Source organism: Lithobates pipiens, unplaced genomic scaffold, assembly GCF_037356315.1.
Source record: "Lithobates pipiens isolate NorthernLeopardFrog02 unplaced genomic scaffold, aLitPip1_a1.2 Scaffold_22, whole genome shotgun sequence".
Lineage (NCBI taxonomy): Eukaryota > Metazoa > Chordata > Amphibia > Anura > Ranidae > Lithobates > Lithobates pipiens.
The window spans coordinates 25444641-25453170 of NW_027507784.1; positions in this window are offsets into that span (position 1 = coordinate 25444641).

The window sequence follows — 8530 nt, forward strand, 5'->3', positions numbered from 1 at the left end:
AAGCTCCCAGAGTGCGGAGTAAGCAGTGTATTTGTAAGTAGACTTAATTGCTTGTTGCCACTGATAATCTGAGAATTGTGTCTGAAGATCTGTTTCCCAATCTGTAAGAGGCTTGGACTTGTAAAACGTGTGTTTCCCCTGTAAGGTGGAGTACACTATGGAGATCCCTTTAGAGTTATGAGCGTTGTGGAAGAGGAACTTCCATATGTTTAGTGGCAAAGAACTTTCTAAAGATGGGTGAGCAGCGAGACAGTGCCTTATTCTATAATACGTAAAATAGTCCTTCGTGCGAGCGGCCGACTGTTGTTGCATGAGTGTATGTGAATTGGACTTAATTAGGGAACGAAGTTCAGACGTGCAAGTTGCCAGGGCAGATATCCAAGTAGGGATGTGAAGATCGGGAGTAAGTAATTGTAGTGTCTCAAGGGGGATGGGTATGGGTCGCATGGGAAGATTCACCCAGTTAGTGTAATGTAGTGTTCTCCAAGTTTTGACAGTGGCTTGTATGGTAGGTGAGTATAGGGATAGTTGTGGAGGCTTTTTGGAAGTGCTAAACAACTAGGTGGATAGGTTAGCTCCAGGTGTCATTGCATTCTCGATATCTCCCCATAGGGTGTTGGTGCGTGTATTGAACCATTCTTTCGTTTGGGATATGATGGTAGCAAAGTAGTAATCCTTAACATCTATGTGTCCCATACCACCCACCAATCTGTGTTTAATGAGCTTTGTATGACTACATCGTGGTTTTTTGCCCTGCAAAATGTGTTAATGTAGTGAATTAAGATAAGAGAGCGGAATAGGTATAGGAATTGTACGAAATACATATAGCAGTTTAGGTAAAGCCATCATCTTGAAGGCAGCTAGACGACCTGCCCAAGAAAATTCATGTTTCGAGATCTTTTCCATGTCTTGGAGTAGTATTTGTTTGATATCAGCATAGTTATGGGAGAAAAGTAACTTTGTGAACCTAGTAATATGGACACCCAGATACGGTAATCCAGTGTCAGCCCAAGAGTAAGGGAACAAGTTTCTAAGGAGGTTGCCAGTGGTCGCATCCAAACCCATGTATAAAATAAGGGATTTATGTTCATTTACTTTATAATAGGATACAGCACTGTACCGTTTCAATAGTAATTGTACCGAAGCCAGGGAATGTAGGGGGTCTGAGATCATCAATATTACGTCATCTGCAAATAAATTAATTTTATGTTCTGTCTGGCCAATGGTGAATCCTTTTATGTTGCAATGTGTTCTAATGTGTTCGGCTAAGGGTTCCATTATTAGGTTAAAAATAAGTGGAGACAGAGGGCACCCTTGGCGCGTGCCATTAGTGATCTGCAAGGGTCTAGATAACATTTCAGCGGTATAGACTTGGGTGGATGGTGACGAGTATAGAGCCATAATTGCGGAGAGTATCTTATCCTGGAATCCAAACTTAAGTAGGGTTGCTTTCATATATTCCCAATGTACTCTATCGAACGCCTTCACTGCATCTAAAGATAGAAGCAGAGAAGGCGTTCTAGTTAGTTCAGCATGGTGTACTATATTAATTATTCTACGGGAAGCGTCAAAGGCTTGTCTCCCCTTGGTAAAGCCGGATTGGTCTCTATGTATTAAAAGGGGCATTAAGTCCATCAGTCTGTTTGCTATAAGTTTGGCGTAGATCTTGGTGTCTATATTTAGAAGAGAGATTGGCCTAAAATTTTGTGGATGTGATGGGTCCTTCCCCGGCTTCGGCAGCGTAATAATCAGAGCAGATAACATTTCTGGGGGTAGAGAGGATTAGGAGGCAGCGTCATTGCATACTCTTGAGAAGTAGGGACTGAGGAGTGAACTAAATTTTTTATAGTATTCACCTGTGAGACCATCTGGTCCCAGAGATTTGTTGGATGAAAGGGCAGATATGGTGTTAATAATTTCCTGAGGTGTGAATGGTGCATTCAGTGATTGAAGTTGGTCACTTGATAGTTATGGGAGTTTTATTTCCTGGAGAAAGGAATCTATGGCCTGTGGAAAGGGCTGTATGGTATTGGGGTCGGTTCTTAAGTTGTAGAGAGATTCGTAGTAGTGGCTGAATGCGTCTGCTATAGCAGAAGGGTCTATCACTTTTTTATTCGTGGTGGGGTGAAATATGTAAGGAATTTTAAGCCGCGTACACACGGGAGGACTGTATGGCCAACTTAGTCCATCAGACAATCCGACAGACAGTCCGTCCTACTTTCGAATGAACGGACTTGACCACACACGAATGAACAAACAGTCCGTCGAAAGCTTGCACGATGACGTGTACAGCACGTACGACGGGACTAGAAATCGGAAGTCCAATACACAGCAATGCAACCTTTCGCCGTGTAAATCCTTTCTGAGCATGCGCCATACTTAGTCCGTCGAACTAGCCTACTGACGAGCGGATTGTCCGCTGAAACCAGCGGATTGTCCGCTGAAACCAAAGTAGGACGGACAGTATTTCGAAAATTCCGAAATACTTAGTCCATCAGACTGCACGCTGAAAAAGTCCGCTGAAGCCCACACACGAGCGGACTGTCCGCTGAAATGTGTTTCGACTGACTAAGTTGGCCAGACAGTCCGCCCGTGTGTACGCGGCTTTAGTCTTGGAGTAGTGACCTTTAATTCTGGTAGCCATGGCTCGCCCAGCTTTGTTACCTGTAGAATAATGTACAGCTCTAAAGTATGTATGTGCTTTTTGATAAGATTCAAGTAAGTGGGCTCGTAATTCTTGCCTGAGGTGGTCTAATTTAGGTTTTGTGGAGGGGTCAGGATTGGATTGGTTTTGGTTTTCTAGAATTCTGATGTCAGAAGTAAGTGTGTCTAGGCGCTATAATCTCCTCCTCCTCTCTTTAGCTCCCAATTGTATAAATATTCCTCTTATGAACGCTTTATGAGCGTTCCATAGTGTGAAACTATCACTAACAGACTCTTCATTTAGGGAGAAGTACTCTTCCAGTGATTGCTTGAGGTGTGCAGAATATGACGGGGAGTGAATGAGTGAGGCATTAGCTCTCCAGATCCGGGTTTTGGATGTAGTCGGAGAGTCTTCTACAGTTATCATAGTCGGTGCATGGTCGGACCACGTAATGGTAGAAATCTCTGAAGCAGATATTTTGGGTAAAGTCCATTTGTCTACCAGGAAGTAATCAATGCGGGTGTAAGAATTATGGTGAGGGGAGAAGTAAGAATAGTCTCTTTCCGTAGTGTGGTGACATCTCCAAACGTCATAGAGATCATTATTCCTTATGAAGGGTCCCATTTGGGAGGCAGGTCTAGTAGTGTGGGAGGAGGTATCGATGGTGATGTCCGGGACTATGTTGAAGTCTCCACATATTATGAGTTGGCCGTGTTTAAATTAATTTATTTTCTTCAAAAGCTTGGAGAGGAAGTTAATTTGTTTTTTGTTGGGTGCATGTAGGGCCAGAATGGTATAGCTGGTGTTATTCAAAGAGCAATCTAGCGCAAGATATCTGCCATTGGGATTCACTAGGCTATCGTGTAGCGAGAAGGAGAGGGTATTTTTTATTGCTATTAAAACTCTGTTTCTTTTTTCAGGTCCCGAGGCTCGAAAGATATTGGGGAAGTGTCTATTGGTGCATGCGGGTTCGGCTGTGGTTTTAAAGTGCGTCTCTTGAACGCAAAGGACATCACAGTGGGAAGATAGTGCAGTTTTCCACAGAGACGCCCTCTTGGCTGGATGGTTGAGTCCCTTGACATTTAGAGATAAGAATTTAGGCATTCTGTGCGAAGGTGAGTGAGGGTTGTGGGGGGTGTAGCAGTACTCACAGTTTACGGCTTATCAGGTGTTATTGGTGTAGAAGCTGCGAAGACGATGGATCCACTGGTCGGTTGATGAAGTAGGTGCAGCAGGCAGTAATGGTCTGAGGACTGTTCTCTCCAAGGAAAGGATGGGTGGGGGAAATAAATGAACAGTCAATACAAGCAGGCTGAAACAACAGTAAAAAGGTAATAAAAACAATGGGAGGGGGTGAGATGATGAGGGGAAGATAAGGTAGAGCTCGTTAGTAAGGTGGTTGAACTACCTAGCAAGCTGTGGGGGTAGAGTTCGTGTACAATCTGCAATGAGCAGGCACTGGAACGGAGGTTGCAGTGGATTTATGAACAGTGATACCACTAACCTCATGTTCAGTTGTTGGAGTGGACCCTAGGGTCTGAGGAGCCAGAGTGTTGGTTTTTAGTATGCGGCTGCTGGTTCGGCATTACAATTTCAGGGACAATGCCCCATTCACGGAGAAGCTTTATACCTTCTTCAACTGTATGGATGCTGTATTTCTTTCCATTTCTGTTGATCAGGAGCTTGATGGGGTAACCTGATATGGGATCTTGTGATTATTTAGTGACTTGGTAATGGTGTGTAGTTGGCGCCGTTGCTGGTGCGTGTATTGGGATATATTCCGCAAAGAATTGTAGTTTTTGGTATGGTGGAGCTAGATGTTCCATTCGTCTGGTTTTTGCTAGAAGCATATCTTTGGTGTGGAAGAAATGTATTCTCATGAGGGTATCTCGTGGAACTTCCACAGATAAGTGGGGCGGTTTCGGAAGTCGGTGAATACGATCGATGATCGTTTCTACTGGGGGTAAATCAGGCAGGATTGAGGAGATCATCTTTCTAGCATAAGATTGTAAGTCTGAGGGCAATATTGTTTCGGGTATCCCCCTTATTTTTACATTATTGCGCCTCGAGCGGTCTTCCAGGTCTGCCATTTTGGCGCGGACCCATTGTTGTTCCTCTCTGGTGTGGTCATGAGCATCTACTAAGTCGTTAACTGTGACAGCTATAGTGCCCATCTGCTGCTCAATAATGTTTACTTTGCTATTCATGGTGACCATTTCAGACTTGAACGCTGTGAACAGCGAAGCGATGTCAGAGTGTAGGGAGCTGTGCAGAGAGATCAGCATGTCTTTTAACATGGTGTCTATCACTGGCTGATTTGTGGTAGGGAAGGCCGCAATAGGGGAGGATGTCGGTGTCTGTGTGAGGAGACTGTCCAGTGCAGGCCTTACCTCCAGGGCTTAAATAGTAGCATCTAGTCTCATCCGTGACTTGGCCGGGCTACTGGAGGCTGACTGAGGTCCCTGCGGAGCAGCGGAGGTTACATCATCCTCCTGTGGCCGCGTATTCAGAGAATCCACGTCAGGCAAATCTGTATAGGCCCGCTCGTCTTGCGGTGAGGTATCACGGGCGCCATTTTGAGAGCTGCCGGAGGAAAAGAAGTCCATCAGTTTTTTAGGGTGCCGGTACTCCTTGCGCTTTTGGGATGATCCATGCTGATTCCCGAACGTGTGGGGATCCGGTTGGCTCATGTTTTGTCGGTTGGATCAGCGGTATACAGCTATTGTCATCCGTTCAGTGCGGTAGCTGAGGAGTCAGGCTTCCATTCAGCTCGGCAGTTGGCCACGCCCCTCCTAAGGCCCAATTTTTCAGCCCCTGTTTAACAGGGGCGTTTAATTAAAATTTTTGATGCAATGCTTTGCAGCAGGGCTCATTCCTGCCCTACAACTAGAGTATATGGGAGAGGTTGCAGTGTCGTGGCACCAGCACCAGTGCCTAAGGCCCAATTTTTCAGCCCCTATTTAACAGGGGCATGTAATTACAATTATTGATATAATATTTCACAGCAGGGCCCGTTCCTGTGCCCACTGAGAGTAACTGTGAGGACTTATAGTGTTGTGGCACCAGCGCCAGCACCACAACCACCAAAGGCCCAATTTTTCTACCACTGTTCAACAATGGCATGTAATTACAATTCTTGATATAATCGTTCACAGCAGGGCGCTCCAGCGCCCACCAAGAGTCCATTTGAGGCCTTACAATGTTGTAGTAACACCAACACCTTGTTCCACCATTTCTGCAGAGCATATAGGGCAGGCCCCTACTTTCAAACATTAAACTTACAAACGTCTCCTACTTGCAAACGGAAGGAGACAACAGGAAGTGAGATGAAAAAAGACGGACGGCAAAACAAATTATACAGGGGTGATAACCCTTCCCTATGTTTTCCAAAAAGCTTAAAATAGATTTTTTTGACTGGAGCTACACTTTAAAAATGTACCAGTTCAAAATTACAAACAGATTCTACTTAACACAACAAACCTACACAGTCCCTGTCTTGTTTGCATCGCCTGTATACTGCTGTTCTGAGTATATAGGGCCACGTCTTTCCATTTTTTAATATGGGTACGGGGTTCCCCTTAATATCTGTACAAGACCCAAAGGGGCTGATAATGGGCAGGGGGGGCTACTCATGTCATTTTTCTCAATGATTTTCATCCATATTGTCGGAACCAGATATTACATTAAAAAAGCAAGCAGTTTTAAATGACTTTTTTTCTGTTAAATGTCATTTTGTGTAGGGACTGTTCTAAACACAGGAAACACGTGGCACTTCACAGGCATACTATAGACACCCCCCAGGCATGATATTTCAAGGAATATTTAACTTTTTTTTCACTTTAATCGTCATTAAAATCAGTGCTCCCACCAAAACTGCCATTTTTAAAAACATTTTAGGCATTGACCCATGTCCCCTGGGGAAGGAGCCAGGTCCCCAAACCCTTTTTAGGACAGTATCTTGCATATTAGCCATTAAAATTAGCACTTTTTATTTTGAACATTCGAGTCCCATAGACTTCAATGGGGTTCTAAAATTCGTACAAATTTGCGGTCCATTCGAAAGTTCTGATGCGAACCGAACCGGGGGGTGTTCGGCTCATCCCTACTCTTAAGACCACACGGATGAATTTTCACTAGATTCAATGGAAAGTTTCAAGAAAAGTATATCGTATTGGTTGCATCAACTCTCTCCAGGGTTGAAGAAATGTGGTGTGGAAGCTTGATTTCCTGACCAACTTTGCGAAGTGATCCTTGACTATGTGGACCATAAGGCCTATTGCACCCAGTCTACTGTATATGCGATGCCATGTTCTTCATTTCAATTGTTGCCTGCAATGTTAGACCATCATTTTATAAACTTTAGCAAGGGTGGGTGAGTGGGTAATTAGTCAATGATCAGTGTAGGCAACGAAAATTTGGGCCATTTTGCAATGCATACTACCCCACGCTACTTATGTGTTCTTTTCTATATTTCTTTTTTCTTTTTCAATAATATGCAGAGTTGTTGGAGAGAAGCTTCAGAATGACAGAGATGTTTTATTACAAATTATGTGAGCAGACTGCAGTTCTTCTTTAAACAACTTGTACCCATTAGCTGTAGACCTGAAGGGATCTACTTTATTCTGATGGGTTAACTCAGGGACACTGATGTAACAATAGGATTTTTACTATGCCTCTAATGACAAACAACTTTACTTCTTCTGCCACCTATTGGCTCACATATGTTTGTATTAAAGGGGTGCCCTGCTACTTTGTGGTGACTCCAATCTAATTATTCATCTGACTTTAGCTAAAAAATGTCTCCACCTTTCTACAATTTTGAACCCTGCACCAGGTCCTTTGTCTAATCCACTTAAAGCAGAGTTCCACCCAAAAGTGGTACTTCCGCTTTAAGCACTTCTCGCCCCCTTACATGCCATATTTGGCATGTAATTATTTTTTTGGGGTGGGGGGCGGGTTTTAGAGGGACTTCCTATCCCACTTCCTCCTTCCGCTTCTCGGCCACCTAGGTGACTCCTCCTCTCCCCCTAAGCAGCCCCTCCTTCCTTGCAAACTTCTGGGACATGTCACAGGTCTCAGAAGATTGCCTGGCCAATAGCAAAGCGTAGCGTGACTCGCGCATGCTCAATGCGCGCCCAGCCACAAAGATGTAAGTTGTCATGGCTGGGGTGCCCACAGTTGCTATGATGGCACCACGGAGAGGAGGGGAAGTGGAGCGAGGCTCCGGGCGGCCGCATTGCTGGTGCGTGGGACAGGTGAGTGTCTGTTTATTAAAAGTCAGCAGCTACAGTTTTTTTTACTAAATGAAAAAACGGGTGGAACTCCGCTTTAAATCACACACCTTGGCAAGGCTTTATATCTGGTTGCACTTCCACTACCATTTCCTGGCTATGACTGTCCTCCCTACTGTTATTTTGGTGGAAATGGTCATCTCATGAGAGGGTTTTCAATGACTGGCCATTACAGTGAGCTCACATTTCTTTATTCTTTCAATGACTGTATACCCATTATTTTTTGCTTATATGTTCCGCACAAATATATACGCCTTTATAATGCTGCATACACACGAGCAGACTGTATGGCGTACTTAGTCCGTCGAAACACATTTCAGCGGACAGTCCGCTCGTGTGTGGGCTTCAGCGGACTTTTTCAGCGTGCAGTCCGGCGTACTAAGAATTTCGGTTTTTTCGAAATTCTGTCCGTCGTACTTGCATTTCGGCGGACAATCCGGCCGTGTGTGTGCCAGTCAGCCGTACTTTTGAAATGAGCGGACTTTTCCCGCCCGGGGAAAAGTCAGCTCATTTCAAACGGGTCTCCAGGTAGGCGGGGCCCGCGAAGCAGACGTCGCTGGCCCCGCCGCCTGGTATGGACTTAAAGGGGAACCCC